The sequence below is a fragment of the Alexandromys fortis genome, unplaced genomic scaffold, assembly GCF_014885135.2.
Source record: "Alexandromys fortis isolate MF-2015 unplaced genomic scaffold, M_Fortis_MF-2015_v1.1 scaffold_16, whole genome shotgun sequence".
Classification (NCBI taxonomy): domain Eukaryota; kingdom Metazoa; phylum Chordata; class Mammalia; order Rodentia; family Cricetidae; genus Alexandromys; species Alexandromys fortis.
This window is the reverse complement of record NW_026067893.1, coordinates 13020221-13036383: the sequence shown is the minus strand read 5'-3', so window position 1 is coordinate 13036383 and position 16163 is coordinate 13020221. Positions and strand designations below refer to the sequence as shown.

Below are 16163 nucleotides of genomic sequence, written 5' to 3'. Positions count from 1 at the left end.
GCCGTTCAGACTCCGTCTGGACTCAGAGGAAAGGCAACCCCACTGACCTGGTGGGCTGCAGAGAGCACTTGGCTTTGAAAGGTCATTAGAAGGCATGTACTCTGCGCACTCGGTGAGGCGTGGCAATGGGATGCCGAGAAAAATGGGCTTTGAAGTAACAGCCCCTTTATCCAACCAGCAAGCAGAGCCTGACGCAAGCAGTGCTTTCTAAATGGCCGTGAACGGAACAACCTACCAGGGAAAGTTTCCATCTGGAGGACGCGTAATTGCCCCAGATGGGACACACTGCTGGGAACTTGTAAAAGCAATGGAAAATAGAAAAGGGGCCTGCAGTGAACGAGTTAAGGCTGTCTCGCACTTGTTTTAGTGGCTGGAAAAAGTTCAGGTAATTAATTCTGGTGTAAACTGCTAGATGAAATTTATTGAGGGCATCTCAAATTTCGTATTAAATCTGTAATTCTAGATCAGGGGTTGAGATTAGATCCACTGTTGCCACAGGAAGCCAACAAATTCCCCCAATGCAAGGTGTATATTGAGTCTCCCTATAAAGCCATTTCGAGAAGCAGGTTTTGATGCTGTAAAATTGTGGGATCTTTTTTCTTTCTCTTTTTTCCCATTGACCCATTTTTCTCCACCTCTGCTAATTATCTTGTTCATTCCCTTTATATATTATAACTTGAAACCTGTTTTAGTTGAGAGTAGGCTGTTAAATTCGAGCAATACCTTCTGGATACCAAGCAATATGCTAACAGTTGGGAATACAGGCAAGATGCTCTTCTTGTCCTCAAGGTGTTTGTAGCCTTGACAGATCGTAGCGATGAATAATTGTAGGTGCCATTCATAGAACATTTATAATTTGCTCTGTAACGGTTTTGGTGATTTTCTATATACTAACTCAGTTCTCATCAGGACTTTAAGGGAGGGGAAGATGCTATTATTCCATATTATTGGTGATATTATGTTTTAAATATATATTGTTCTCCAAAATTTTTGGTTCCTCACTGATGGCACTTTCTTGTCCCTAGCCCCTTCTGTCTGTCTGCTTCCCAGGCACCCAGAGCAGCCATACCTCACTACACCGTGTCCACCATGGGGTTCTGCCATAGCGCAGACCTCAATTGATAGGGGCAAGCAGCCTTAGCAAGAAACCCTCAGAACTGTGAGCCAAAAGAAAATATTTAAAGGGGTGTGTGCGTGTGTGCCTGCCTGCCTGCCTATTTGCCTGCGTGCATGTGTGTGTGTGTGTGTGTGTGTGTGTGTACGTGCCTGCCTGCCTGTCTGCCTGCATGCATGTGTGTGTGTGCCTGCCTATCTGCCTGCGTGCATGTGTGTGTGTGTGCATGTGTGTCTGCCTGCCTGCCTGTCTGCCTATGTGCATGTGTGTGTGTACCTGCCTGTCTGCCTGCCTATGTGCATATGTGTGTGTGTGTGCCTGCCTGCCTGTCTGCCTGCGTGCATGTGTGTGTGTGCGCGTGTGTGCCTGCCTGTCTGCGCATGTGTGCCTGCCTGCGTGCATGCATATATGTGTGTGCTAGTACATGTTTCAAGGATGAGGGTTTCTGGTATCCTTCCCGTCACTCTCTATTACTTTGAGGCAAGGTCTCTCAAAACCTAGGTCTCATGTTTTCTCATATGTTTCAAAAGGCCTGTAATGAAACCCATTACTTTGGGTAGTTAGAAAAATATCTCTGCTTTTTATTCATTTAGGGTTACAACTTGCTTAGCACACGAAGGCATGAGCAATGTTAATGTTTAGCACTGGGCCATTATGCCAGGCTTGGTCTTACTGGGCTAAGTCCCCACAACAAGGTGATTTTTTTTCCAAGTTCTTGCCATATTTGCTTTTTAATATTGTACTTACCCAACACCGTGAGTGCTTGTGTGTGCACACATACATAATGATGTAGTTCCTGCTACCTGCTAGTCAAACCTCAGTGGAAAGGTCATGTCTGAGGTCATGTCTCTTCCCTTGTGGATTCTGTATCTGAGCATAAAACAGACTAATAAATGCAAGATACAATGTCATACTGGGCGTGGCCTTACATATCTTTATTCCCAGCACTCAGGAGGCAGAGACAGGCAAATCTCTGAGTTCATGTCCAGCTTAGTCTGTCATAAGTTCCAGGTCTGAAGGATTACCTTGTCTTAAAAAAAAATGTCAGGTACTGTCATACAGTGTTTGTGGGCCCAGCAAGAAGGCATAACTGGCAGGGGATCAGAGGAGCTCTTCCAGCTGAAGTGGTCAGGAAAGGCCTCAGAGATGATGCTTAAGCAGAAACCCGAGTAAAGTAGGGGACTAGAGAAGAGTGATCCACAAAAGTCGGGACAGGAAGAGCAGGAGTGTGTGTGTTGTATTTCAGGAACAGCAGGAAGGACCCGTAGATAAGCAAGTGAGGCCAAGAGAGGAAGAAGATGGTGTAAGCATGAGCAGAGACCAGCGGCCCCTTACCGGTGGGGTGGTGGCGGTGATGCTGCACACATGTGTTGTTTCTGCACTACTTGGGGTCTATCCAATGACCTTGAGTGTCCTTGATAAATAGTCTTTGACATCAAACCATTTCCAACCCCGTCCTGGGTGTTGCTTGTAGTTGATGTATTATGAAGAGGTCCTTATAACCACTGAGGTTTGAAAAATGGAGTGGTAAACCTAGTTAGCTTTAGAAAGGGTTGTTCCCATTGTCCTCTAGAGAATTCATTGTAGAGAGCAAAAGTAAGGCAGGGGTCAGTTTGTAAGCTCAGCTGTTGTGACTCAGGGGAAAGAGTGTTGACTTGGATCAAGAAAGCAGTGTTGGGGGTGGCGAGAAAATTTGTTTTGGATTGAAAAAGAGAAAAGTTTAAAATGAGATATGGGTGGGTGCATCTGCCCCCCCTCCATGAGGAGAGACAGATGCCACAAAACCATAAGGGCTACTATGCATGGTTAAAAAAAAAAAAAGGCCCAGTAAAGATGATGTTAGGCTGGCAGATGGTTATTTAAATATGGACTTGGAAGGGAATTCTGGTTGGTGACATAAACAGAGATGGTCATGAGCATGCCCAGGAAAGTAAGTGTAGAGAGAAGGGAACCAGGGGAAGGGACAAAGAGAACTCTGCTTTCTAGCAGTCAGGGGCATGAGGAGAACAGCAAAGGGGACCAAGATAAGAGTGGTCAGTAAGGAGAAAAGGCCTGACAGTTTGACAGGATTGAAGCTGGCATTAGAAGATAGGCGAATGAGTTGAGGGCAGGGACGGGTCCCTGAGGTCTTTACCAGCGCTTCTGTTTGGCAGGATGATGGGGAAGTGGATGTGGAGGAGCCTTGGGCTGCAGAGAGTTAGTGCAGTGCTCTCAGAGCTAGAGAGAGTTCTGGAGACGGTTCCTGCTTACAAATTCGGCAGTAGCTCAGTCTCTTAGTAGAAATCCTGGAAGCACTCGGCTGGACAGCAGTGTAGAGAGGGTGGGGCAGTTGCCCTCACTTCCCTCTGCGATACTCTCCTGGACGACTATGCAGCCACTGAAAATCGTCAAAAGGGAGCTGGTGTGGCCGTGTGCATACAGTCTCAGTTTCCAGGAAGGCTGAAGCAGGAAAATCGCTTTGGACTCAGGAAGTCGAAGCCCATCTGTACAACATAGTAAGACCCCATCTCCAAACAAGTCACCATAAGGTTCCTTGTTGGCTGATAATAGAAGCATTTCCCAAACTTAGTAGAAAGGCCTTTTAGTAAGCTGGGCATCAGTGGCAGGTGCCTGTCTTCCCACTACTTGAAGGCAAAAGGATCAGAAGTTCATCCTTGTTTATATAGCAAGTTCTGGGCTAGCCTGGGCTACATGAGGTTCTGTTTCAATAAGTAAGTAGCAAAAGAAAAGGAAGGTAGGGAGGGAGGGAAGGAGGGAGGGAGAAGGAAGGAGGAAGGAAGGGAGGACAAAGAATGCGTTTTCTCATTTCAAGCACTCTCTTCTGCATCGAGCGCTCAGTTCTGGACACGCTGGTCACGTTCCCTGTGAGCATTTTCATTTGGGTTCTTTGAATATTAGGGTTTATTAATTCATCCAACGCATATGTGATGAATCTCTTCCACATAGTGGGAACTTTTCTAGACATGGAGGAGTAGAGCCAGCACAGTTGGGGACCCCATCCCCATGGAGCTTCTGTTCTAGATAGACCTGAAACAGTAGGATAAATAGAAAACATGCTTTCTCAGGGAGAGCTGTGGTCGGGGCCCAGATTTAATCTTTCCTAAAATGGCTAGAAACCTACAAAATATTCAGGCATGTCTTTACCGACAGGAGCCAGCAGGCAGTGTGGGAGAGAAGGCCATCCCAGGTGTTCCCTGCGAGCCGCCAGCCAACTGCTCAGGTCCTGTGCATGGAGAGGCAGCTAGATGTCATGAGGTGGACAGAGTTGAGGATTCAGGGAGGCCAGTGCTGCTGGAATTCCCAGAACTCTAGAAGAGGGAAGCTCCAGAGACCCTCTGGCTTCTGGCTTCTTCATCAAGCATGTTTGTGGGGAAGCCGCAGGCTGGTGGGAAAGCCAGGAGCAGAGCTCACAGTGCCGGGCTTCTTGGTGGTAGAGAGATGGGATTCGTCTTGCTGGCAAAGGCTGAGTGTGAAGGGGAGGCACAGGAGTGCGCTTGCCAAGTCTGGGCTCCACGGGCCTAGATGCTGGATGAGAGCGGCAGGGAGAGCCGTAACTCCACCCATCATCACCCTTGGTCTCAGCTGCCTCACTGGGCTCTTGCTGCTGGGGCACAGAGTCCTGCAGGGAGTTGACTCATCACTGTTAATCATCTAGGCATCATTGCTGGTGACATCCCTTCTCTAATGGGATTTCTTTTACCCCAGAAGAATGCTGCTCTAATTCATGGGTTCTAAGTGGAATCCACCCAACCAAGTGTCCTCTAGCAAAAAGTGAGAAAATCCAGCTTCTTTTAAGAGTAGCTGTTTGCTGCACATGTGCGCTGGTGGTCATTTCAACCTGAAAAATATTGTCCCTGTGTGAAGACTTGACAGAGGCCAGGATGGAAGTCTTTTAAGGTCATCTTCCTGTGCCACTGGAAGTGATCCTCTCTCATGAACTGGCTTCTGCTGGCCCATCCTTCCTGACTGTTAGGTGACGTCATGGCTAGGATTAAGCAATGGTAGGAACATTTACACCATGGCAGTTGACCTGTGCTACAAACCAAGGCTTTGCCCAGCACACCACACCACTGTCAGTAAACAGCCAAGAGCCAAAGTATGTGTCTCAAATAGTACAGTGGGGTAAAGCAGATTTCTAGTTATATGACCAACTTAAACGCCTTTGATTATGAAAATATTAAAATATGCAAAGTGTTTCTTAAAACTGATGGCATTTACACTTGTACATGTGTGATTTTTTTTTAATTTTAAAAAATTTTCATACTTATTTTTTATATACTGCTGTTTTGTCTATACTCCAAAAGATGGCATCGGATCTCATTGGACTACAGTTGTGGACAGCTGTTAGCTGCCTTGTGGGTGCTGGGAACTAAACTCAGGACCTCCAGAAGAGCAGCCAGTACTCTTAACCACTGAGCCATAACTCCAACCCTGATTTTTTTTTTTGGGTGGGGGGCAAGGTTTCATATGTCCTAGGAGGCCTTAGCTGGTCCTCTTGTTGTCATCTCCCATGTGCTAGGTGTGCACCCCCTGTGGATTTTTAAAAATGTCTTTTCAAATGGTATAAGTAATATAACCTTAATATTTCTGAAGCAAGACGAGTACATATTCTTTTCTGATTTTTCTTCAGTTTTCATGGCTCTTTTATTCCTCATTCATTGGTTCATATTTGTGTTCTTTAGCAGCTGTTTACCTAATCTTTGTAGAGGATGTGCCACTAAATAGAAGCAACTTCTCTCTCTCTTGCTCTTGCTCTCTCTCGCTCTGTCTTTTTGGTTTTTCTAGACAGGGTTTCTCTGTGTTGTTTTGGAACCTGTTCTGGAACTAGCTCTTGTAGACCAGGCTGGCCTTGAACTCACAGAGATCCTCCTGTCTCTGCCTCCCAAGTGCTGGGATTAAAGGTGTGCGCCACCACTGCCTGGTACAACTTCTTCTCTTATATGTCTGTACCATTTCATGGGACAGCATCAAGTACAGATGTCATAAGAAGGTGGAAATGACAAGAATCATCAGCACTGGGGCAACAGTCTGCTTCCTCTAGGGAGAAGTGACTAGGTGTTCTGTGGGTGACTGCGATGCCCACCTGGGCTGATGTCAGGGAGGTTGGAGTATGTCCTTAATCTGCTGGTTGCTATACAGAAGCAGTTAGGAGCCTACCATGGCTGCACTATTCTTCCGGTTCTGCTCTAGAGCATGCAGTTCCTTGGTGAGATGAGTCTCATTTCTGTTTCTGTGCTTTACTCCTCACGCAGTGCTTGGCAGATAGCGCCCAATAGAAATAGCTGTAGATGGCTCCGTGACAGGCAGCTGAGGCCATAGTCACCTCAAGCAGTATCTTTGCGAATGTCCGGGTTGGTGCAGTCAGAGTGTTATTGATCCTCTCATAGATATTTTCCCCCTTCGAATTCCTTGGTCTTTGAGTCTTTCTCTGCTCTGTGCCTACTTTCTTGTCTGCCCAGTGTATTTCAAGTCAACTGTGCAGCCATCATCTAGTTTTATGGCAGAGACACACAAGCAGGTGTGCAGCGGTGTTGAGATGAGGCCCTGTACCATCAGAGCACACGGATGCGATTCTCAGGTGACTACAGCACTGCCTTCCCTGGCTGCTCCAGAATTTAGCCAACTGGAACCAGAGTCTTTTGTTTCTTCACAGAGGAAACTTAACCAAGGCGATGGCCATATAGGCTTCCTTCATGGTCACCCTCCCCACAGCCTCATCCAGTAAGCCGGAACAACTGCTTCTGAGGTGAGAAGGGGGGGGGGGGGGAGGACATCCTCCATCACCTGTGAGATCCACCTAGCTGCGGAGTTGTGGTTCTGAGAAACAGTGAAGGACTCATGGAGTTGCTACTGAGACAGCCTCAAAACCCTTTCCTCAGACTGAAGGAATGCTTGGGTGGAAGCTCGTCAGTTGGATTTCTAAAGAAGCTGCTTGTGGCAGAATCGTCCACAAGTTTTGTGTCTATACATCCTGGTAAGGTGTTATGTACATCAAAGGTAACTCTTGGCTTTCAGACCCTGAAAAAGTGCATGAGCAATCTGGTGATTATCGTTTGTGGAGCTCGTCCTGTGTTGACGCCTCACTGTTTCCAGAGGAAAAGGGAATTTGTCTCCATTCCACAGATGACTGAAGCGAGAGGTCGTGGGAGGGTAAATGACTTGCTCTCGGTCGCTCAGTTTGGATGCACACCCAGCCCTGTCTAATTTTAGAGTTCCAGCTTGTCATCATAGATGGTGTTCTCTGGGGGCCTGTCACACATATTTGAACCCTTAAAAACTGTGACATATTTGGTGTGGGATCAGTGACGAATGACATCCTTGATCTTTTGGATGGTAGCCCAGGAGCCGGGGTGACGTCCTGGGCCTACTTCACTAAGGCTTGTGCCAGGTGGTGGTCTTGAGCGAGGCAGATGACTTTTTCAAGGATTCTATAAAAGCAAATGAATGTTGAATTCTTTGTTCACTCGTTCCTTTGTCCATTCATTTGCTAAAGTAAAAGCCCCCCCCCTTTTTTTTTTTTGCTTGACAGCCCTTCCTATTTGAATAGTAGAGTCTTGAAGTCCAGGCTAAATTCATGTTGTGTATTCAAGAAGACAATGAATTCTTTGAAGATATTCTCAACCCCAACAGGAAGGAATCTACAGTTTGATTTCTACTTGTTTTCCAAACCGCCTCCGTCCGGGGACAAATGCTATTGTAACTTGTCTAGAATTTGGTGCCAGTAGGAGTTAAAAATGATAAAACCAGTACAATTAAATTAGGAAATGAATGCCTGTTTATATACAAAACCTTAGATTAGGCAACAATTGGTCACTCTTCTGGGCAACAGTGGCTACAATTACAGCCAATTGACCATCACTCGCTGGCCTCATTCATAGCATCGTGCTCCAGGAAGAAAACGTCTTACAGAGGTGAATGCCACCTTTTCTGTGAAGCTTGACGACACCTTCCATGTCTTGACATTGATTTGCGCTAGTCATTCACCACGCACTGAGACAATGCACCAGGCGCTCTGCTGGTCTCTGAGGCTTGAACCATGAGAGCAAACCCTGTCCCTAAGAATCTCAGAGACTTGAGAGGTTCCCCCAGAAGAGAGAGGCGACCATGCAGGGTAAGGAATGCTGTAGAAACCAAGCTGCTGTAACCCACTGGTGGTGTGGGTGAGGTAAGGGAGCCATCCAGGAGGACAAGGTTTATGATCTGTGTCTTTGAGGAAGACTGAGGTGTAAGGGAGCCAAGAGGAGGTCCATGCTTGCCACAAAGGGAATTCTGTTTCTAGTTTCAGGAGTGGCAAGAAGTGTGCCTTGGGGTGGGAAGAGACGATTCTAAGACATGTAGCCAGAGCAGTCTCTTGTCTTGACAGGTGTTATGGGCCCCATGAAGCACTGGATCCTAAGGGAGTGGGCAGCTATGGTAGGATAGCTGAGAGGATCATCCATCCTTCTTTTCAGGACAGTTACTGTGGCAGAAGAGAGACGGCTTTGAGGGGATGACCGGACTTTGAAAGCTTTTTCAAAAGGGCTGTGGCTGCTTGGGAGAGGAGAGTGTGGAGGCTTGGGACCAGAGCAGGCTGGTTTCCAAAAGGGGGCTGTGAAGTCAGATGCACATTGGGGGCAGTTACCCTAAATTCAGAACACAGTACAGTGTGTGGGGTAGTAAGTTATGGCGGGATAAAACCAGAAGGAGGATACGAAGGAGGGCGGAATTAGACTGAGCAGCCCCAACTCACACATGACGCAGAGTGATGGACTAGAAGTGGAGGAATGGATATGGTCAAGATGATAGATTCAGTTTTGGACATGTTGGGTTGGAATTCTCGTGGGACAATTAAAGATGACTGAGCAGAAAGACTGTTTTTAATCTGTTCACTTTTTGGGCAGGGCTTAACCTAGGTAGCCTAGACTGGCACCCCAAGTGCTGGGATTATAGGCATAAGTCACCATGCCTGGCTAAATGGCTTGAGGGTGGGATTCATGTATCCCAGATTGGCTTAATATGTAGCTGAGGATAACCTTGAACTCCTGGTCCTCCTGCCTTCATCTCCTGAGTGCTAGAACTATAAGTGTGTGTCACTATATCAGATTTGTAGATGGAGTATATTTATGCCTGAAGTTTGGAAGATTGGATTGCAGATCACAATGCATAGGTCTCAGGTTCCAGCCTGTGCTGTATCTGCCTTTCCTGCAGCTGTGTAATTAGGACACAGTCAGAAGTGTATGTCCTAGGCAATAAGCAGAGCTCACGTGACACTTCCCTTGCCCGGGGAAGTGCTTTGTCGGATGTGTTTATGCAATTGTGTCTTTACAGAACCCGAAAGCCTAGCTACTTTAATAGTTGATCACAACTATTCTCACCCCAAGTTTCCTTCTCTCTCCTTTTGTGTGTGCTGCTGTTGTAGGGATTCCAGGCATTCTGAGGATCCAGCTAGAAGGCAGGTTGAGCTGGGATGTACCTGGTATAGGGTAAATGTGGTCTGTCCCTGTCTGCAGTCACCCCAAATGTCTAGGTCTTGCTAGTCATGCCAGAATAGAAATGCCATCCAAGAGTGGGCCTGCCATCGAGCCATCTCTCATGGTGTAGGACATAAAGGAGCATGGTGTGTACAAGGCCTCTGGTACTGGAACCATTCAAGAAGAGCATAACATATGCTAAGTCAAGAAGAAAAAATTCAACTTGGCTTGAAGTCAGCTCAAGCATCAGCCTGACAGAAAGGCGTATGCAGAACTCTTCCTGTGAAACTCGATCCTGGAGAGCAGGGAAGCAAAGTGACAGGCAGAGGAAGACTCCAAAGACAACGTTGCCTTGGTTCCAGGCAACAGGTGTGCAGATTGCCAGGCGGCTGCTGATGCTCTCAGAACTGCTGCTTGAGTACCAGAGGGGCGTGTTCCTCCCACGGATGCTAGTTCTGCCCTATTTCTGGGCTCAAATGCATAAATGCAGCGTTTCAAGAGAAATCCCAAGACAGGAAGTGGGAGGCACTGTCTGTCAATTGAGTTGATGTCTACTTGTGGGGTTTGATGAGTGCAGAGCAAGTTCGTGCCCGAGTGCAAGGTGTGTGTGGTGTGCACTGTGTGTGCGGTGTGTCGGTGTGTTGTGTGTGTTGTGGGTGCGGTGTGTGTTGTGTGTGTTGTGTGTTGTGTGTGTGTGGTGTGTGCGGTGTGTGCTGTGTATGTAGTGTGTGTGGTGTGTCTGTGAGTGTGGTGTGTGTTGCGTGTGTGGTGTGTGCTGTGAGTGTGGTGTGTGCAGAGTGTGCTGTGTGTGTGGTTTGTGTGGTGAGTATGGTGTGTGCTGTGTGTGCTGTGTGTGCTGTGAGTGTGCTGTGTGCAGTGTGTGCTGTGTGTGTGGTTTGTGCAATGAGTATGGTGTGTGTGCAGTGAGTGTGGTGTGTGCTATGTGTGTGGTTTGTACGGTGAGTGTAGTGTGTGCTGTGAGTGTGGTTTGTGCAGTGAGTGTGGTGTGTGCGGTGTGTGCAGTGAGTATGATGTGTCTATTGGTGGCATCCAAGTTCAGATCATGTTTAATCAAGCATGTTGGTGAGACTTCATGGGTGCAGCTCCTCTGATATTTCTAGGAGACATCTCACAGCAGGCCTCCTGTTCCTTTGAGTCATACAGTCTTGTTCCACTTCTCTGCCACCATGATCCTCTAGCCCTGGGTACGATGCGTCAGTTGGGACTGGGCTCCACAACTCCACGTTTTCATCAGTTATGATTTCTGTAATGGTCTCCATCTGTTGCAAAGAGAAGCTTCCTTGGTGAGGGACAAGGACTAGGCTCTGGGTTGTTTTCTGACCTTCACACGTATGCTGTTGGATGTGCTCACCTGCACTCACACTCACATGCACATACCACACATAAACAAATAATTTATCCTTTTAAATTGAGTGGGCTGAGGAGATGGCTCAGCTGGCAAAAGCAGTTGCGTTCAACTCTGACAGCCTGGAATGGAGAGAGCTGATGCCTGCTATGGCAGAACTGAGAAAATCCATTTGGAACAAGAAAGGTTTTCTGTGACTGAGGTTTCAGGGTCTGCCTGGGGTTACTTGACCCCATTGCCCCTGGACCAACACAGCAGGCTCTCATCTCACTGTCAGCAAGCACAGAGAGAGCAAAAGGAGAGGGCTCAGGACAAGATGTTGCTTAAAGAGTCCATGCTCTTGGAGCCGAGGCACATGCCAGTGGTGGAGAGTGCCTTCTGTTCATCCAGAGAACCTGAATTGGATTTCCAAGACTCTTGGGTGGCTCAAGACCACCAGTAACTCCAGATCCAAGGACTCTGACCTCTTGTCTGGCTTGGAGGACACTTGAATACATGTAGCATACACATCACACACACACACACACACACACACACACAGAGAGAGAGAGAGAGAGAGAGAGAGAGAGAGAGAGAGAGAGAGAGAGAGAGAATATATGAATTAAAATCTGAAAGCCTGGGGTGTGGAATTCTCTACTCCTTTAGTCCCAGCACTTGGAAGGCAGAGGGCAGGTAGATCTCATCTCTGTAAGTTCAGTGCCTGGTTGGTCTACAAAGGGAATTTCAGCCATATGCGAGACCCCATCTTTGTGTGTGCCTGTGCATGTGTGTGCATCTTTGTGTTTGTGTGTCTGTATGTACTCTTTAAGCAGGCTCCATGTCCTGTTCCTGTTGATTCCCAGTGTCTCTCAAAATGATAAACTCACTATGGGTTGGTCACTCAATGAGATCAATGTGTTCCTGATCCAATCACTTCCCCAGAGCGCCTCTCTTTGTATTGCTGCCTCAGGGCCATGCCTTCTACACAGCCTTTTAGGGGACAGTGCAGATCCCAGCCATTATCTTAGATGCATTTTAAGAGACGCTGGAGGGCAAGCAGGCAGTGGGCTGGTGGAAGGGAATGGTCTAGAGCTTTATAGTACAAGTTAGGTTTTAGAAGAAGTGTTTGAGGTTTCTGGGGGACAGGAAGCAGAAGGGTAAAATGCCAGGATTTATTTTAATCACAACAATGAGGAAACCTTGAAGTGTCTTTAGGCTCCATACTTTTCAGTTTTCAGGAGAGCTGACTATACTGGATAAGAATTTGAACTTTCAGATCTAGTATTCAGTGCCTTTTTAAAAACCGCGGGTAGCTCATTCCCTTTGTATCATGCAAATGTAAATAACAGCACAGTAACTATGTACTAATACACTAGCAGTTTCAGCCTTGTTGCCAACTGCATTCGCCTGGAGGGACTTCTTCAAGAGGGAAGGCTCCAGTGAGGAACATGCTAGGGTTGTAGGCAAACACGACCACTCCTGGATTTGGGTGCTGAGGCTCCAAAGTCAGGTCACCATGCTTGAATGACGAGTGCTCTTACACACTGAGCCATTTCCCCAGCCCAATAAAGTTTCCTTATAATAAAATTCACACTTAACTTCTCATTTGAGCAGGTTTTTGTTGTTGTTGTTCTTTGGTGGTGGTTTTTTTTCTTCTTCTTCTTCTTCTTTTTTTCCTATGCCAGGGATCAAATCCAGTGGCTTGCAGGCTCAGGCAAGTGCCTTACCACTAAGCTGGGAGTGACCCTCCCTTTTGAACCAATTTAAAAAGCAATAATAACTTCCTTTCCTAAGGCTTCCACTGTTGGGCACATGTGGTATGATTTGATACAAAGTATTCTTTTGTTTTTTGTCTATGGCCCAGGGGATTGACCCTAGTACCTCATGTATACTAGGTAAGCACTACCACTTAGCCACAACCCAGCCCTGGGGAACAATATTTGTGAGCACAGTGTCTATGCTTAGATCATTTGATCCACTGTGAAATATTGCCGCAGAATCCATTTTTATGCATGAAGATGTAAGTGCATGTTCTACTTTTACTGTAGAAATCACCTAAAAGGTATGCTATTATAAAAATGTGTAGGTTGCCGGGCGATGGTGGCGCACGCCTTTAATCCCAGCACTCGGGAGGCTGAGGCAGGCGGATCTCTGTGAGTTCAAGACCAGCCTGGTCTACAGAGCTAGTTCCAGGACAGGCTCCAAAGCCACAGAGAAACCCTGTCTCGAAAAACCAAAAACAAACAAACAAACAAATAAATAAATAAATGTAGGTCACAAATTAAAACTCAAGGCAGTCTTAAGAGTCATAAAACTGAAGGCAGCAGAAGTTTGTTCTTCCTGAAAATGGGCGCTCAGCTCTTTTGGGCTGTCACTAGTCTGCCGGACACTCACCTACTAGTGCACCCAGCCCTCATCCATCATCTCGACCAGGGCTAGGTGTCTACAGGAAAGACAGAAACAGACTCCTTGGCTTTAAAACGAGCCCCCCAGTTCTGTAGAAGAGCCGCCTGTCTTTTGGGACAGAGGAGAAGGTTCCCATCATCCCAGCCCAAGAGCCATCCTTTGTCTTAGCCTCATTTTCCACTGTTGGTCATTTGCTAGGAAAACATTCCAGTGTGTGCTGCAGACCACCAAAAAAGATGGAGTGGAGATGCCCAGCATGCCTCTCTATTTATAAGAACATATTTCCTCAGAAGATGGGAAAATCCAAGTCTTTAAATACTCAGAGGGGGGATAATGGAAACCCTCTTCAGCCTCTGTCCTAGTGGTTCGTGAGACCTTCTCACGAATCATTTGGATGGGCCACCAAACGAGTCACAAGGACTGGAATTTTCTATTAATTACTTCACTTTTGGGTTTCCAGCTAAAGGCCCTGGCCACAAGACTGAAGAACAAGCAAGGCTGCTGGTGGTTTGGGAATGTGGTTAGAGCTTGACTTAAAAGGGAGGCTAAAGGTTAAATCACTGGATAGTAGTCTTTGGAACACAGTATCGACACAGTAGTTACTACAGTGTGCTAATTACTGTGTTGGCCTTTTTTTTCTTTTTTGAATGGTTTTGTTTGTTTTCCTGCTAGCTCTGTCAGCCTACCACTGGGAGGTTCGCTGAGAGGATCTGCCTCACATGGCCCTCGTGTGTCTCACACACTCACTCGTCTGCACCGGTGACCTGTTGTCCATTGTCATGGCTACTTAGGCTAAGTCTGGTTTTACTTTTGGCATCTGCTTGCTACATCTCTGTGGTACACATCCCAAATCTGTCAGTCATGGTTAAGCCAGAGAAACAGAAAAAACAAGAGACGCATGGGCAACCTTGTGTGGGCAGCACAGTAGAACCAACCCCATTGGCAGAGGTGTGGGTGAGCCGGCCCCAAAGTTGTGAGCATAGGAGAGCTGTCCCCATTAGTTATCTGTTATGAGGCAGCATGGGCCTGGGAGAAGTACCCCCTACCCCACCCTCCCACCCATCAGTGCCTGAGACAGGTGGGAGAGCTGCCCCTGCCCCCATCAGCTGCCACCCTGGGCAGCACAGTAGAGCTGGCTGGACTGTGGTGTGGTGTGGGGTCCAACCCTGAGGACATGAAAGCAGGAGCACTAGCCCCTTCCCTTGCTCATTGCCACAAAGGGTGAACTCACCAGGACAATACAGTAGAGCTCACCCTGGCTATGAGGACAAGGGACAGCTGGCAGGCTGACCAACCCAGGTCACACCCCAACATCCACCCCATCTGTGATCTGCTGGAGCCCATGAAGGGGCTGGTCCTGTAGACCCAAAACTGCAGGATTTCTACAACACAGGGCAATGGCAGTATAATCAAGGAATCCCAGGGAGGATCCAGCATCAATAGCATAGCAGCAATTAGAGGCCTCAAACCAGACCACTGACTCTTTGCAGTGAGCACTTGCAAGTAAAAATATATGGATAAAAGGGTTTACTGTGACTCACTGTGGTAGACTACAGCTTTTAGGATGAGATTGATCTCTCTCTCTCCCTCTGTCTCTCTCTGTTTTGAGGGGGGAGGTTGCAAAGGCTGAGGGTGGATACAAAGGAATAGCCAAATGAATGGGGTGGAGGTGCATGATGTGAAAGACACAAAAGATAAAAGAAAGCTAAGAAGAGATGTGTGTGCACTTAGGAACTGGTTTATGTCTCACGGGGCCATCTAAAAGTCCAAAATGAGCAGAATTAGCCATCAGGAAGAGAAGGTTGTCTGCAGGCAGCAGCCCACAGTCGCCATCTGCAGCTGTGTTCCGTGGGCAGAATGTCTGTCTCTCTCTCTCTCTCTCTCTCTCTCTCTCTCTCTCTCTCTCTCTCTCTCTCTCTCTCTCTCTCAGAATTCCGCCTTTTGGCTTTTAAGACCTTCTTCTGATTGAAGCAGGTCCAGCCTAGGTACTCTATTAAAATCAGTACAGTCGGGTCTATGATTTACACCTGTGAATCCTTTCACTGCATCACCTAGATTAGTGTTTGAAAGATTTGTTGGGGGGAGCCTTAGATTTGTCTCACTGGGAGAAGCCATGGAGAAGTTGTCTGGAAAATCAATACTGCCACAAAGTGCCTCTGCAGACACTGTGGGGGGGGGAGGCCAAGGCTCAGGACACGACAGCATCTACATGTAAGCATGGTTCTACACCATTTGTTTGTGCTCCAGCTAGGGAAGCAGGGTTGCACAAGGTACGTGTAGACAGGTACCTCTGTAATTCCAGATACTCCGGAGCCTGAGGGGACCAGCGTGGGCAACATAATGAAACCCCAGCTAAAAATTAGGGTTCATATAGCACAAATTCTTTTGATTACAGATGTCTTATTGATAAACTTTTTTTTCTCTTAAAAGTTCATTAAAAGTCCCTGCCAGGAGAGGCGAAGTGCTTATTTCATCAGAGAAAATAGTACAGTTCTCTTGGAGGCAGACATGGTGGTGTACACCTCCAGCACCATGTCTGCCTGCAGGCTACCATACTCCCAGCTGTCATGGACCCTACCATGATGATGATGGACTGAATCTCTCAAATTGTCAGCTGACATGTCAATACAATGTTGTCCTGTATAAGAGTCACTGTGGTTTTGGTATCTCTTCACAGTAATAGAAACCCTGACTAAGACAGTTATATAGCAAATTCAGGGCTAACCTATACTATTTGAGACCTTGTCTCTAAAAACTTCATGTTTTCTTAAGGGACTAGACATCTGCCTATAGTTAACCTTGTAAACTGAGTCTGTCAGTCAAAATATAAGGAATATATATATATGAT

At 46.9% G+C, this 16163-nt stretch overlaps 1 protein-coding gene across 5 annotated transcripts in view; it reads left to right on the top strand.

The window, feature by feature from the left end:
* The window catches only part of Cnnm2 (cyclin and CBS domain divalent metal cation transport mediator 2), a 141967-nt gene that overhangs the window by 76994 nt on the left and 48810 nt on the right, over positions 1-16163 (top strand). The gene's annotated exons all lie outside the window — the stretch shown is intronic.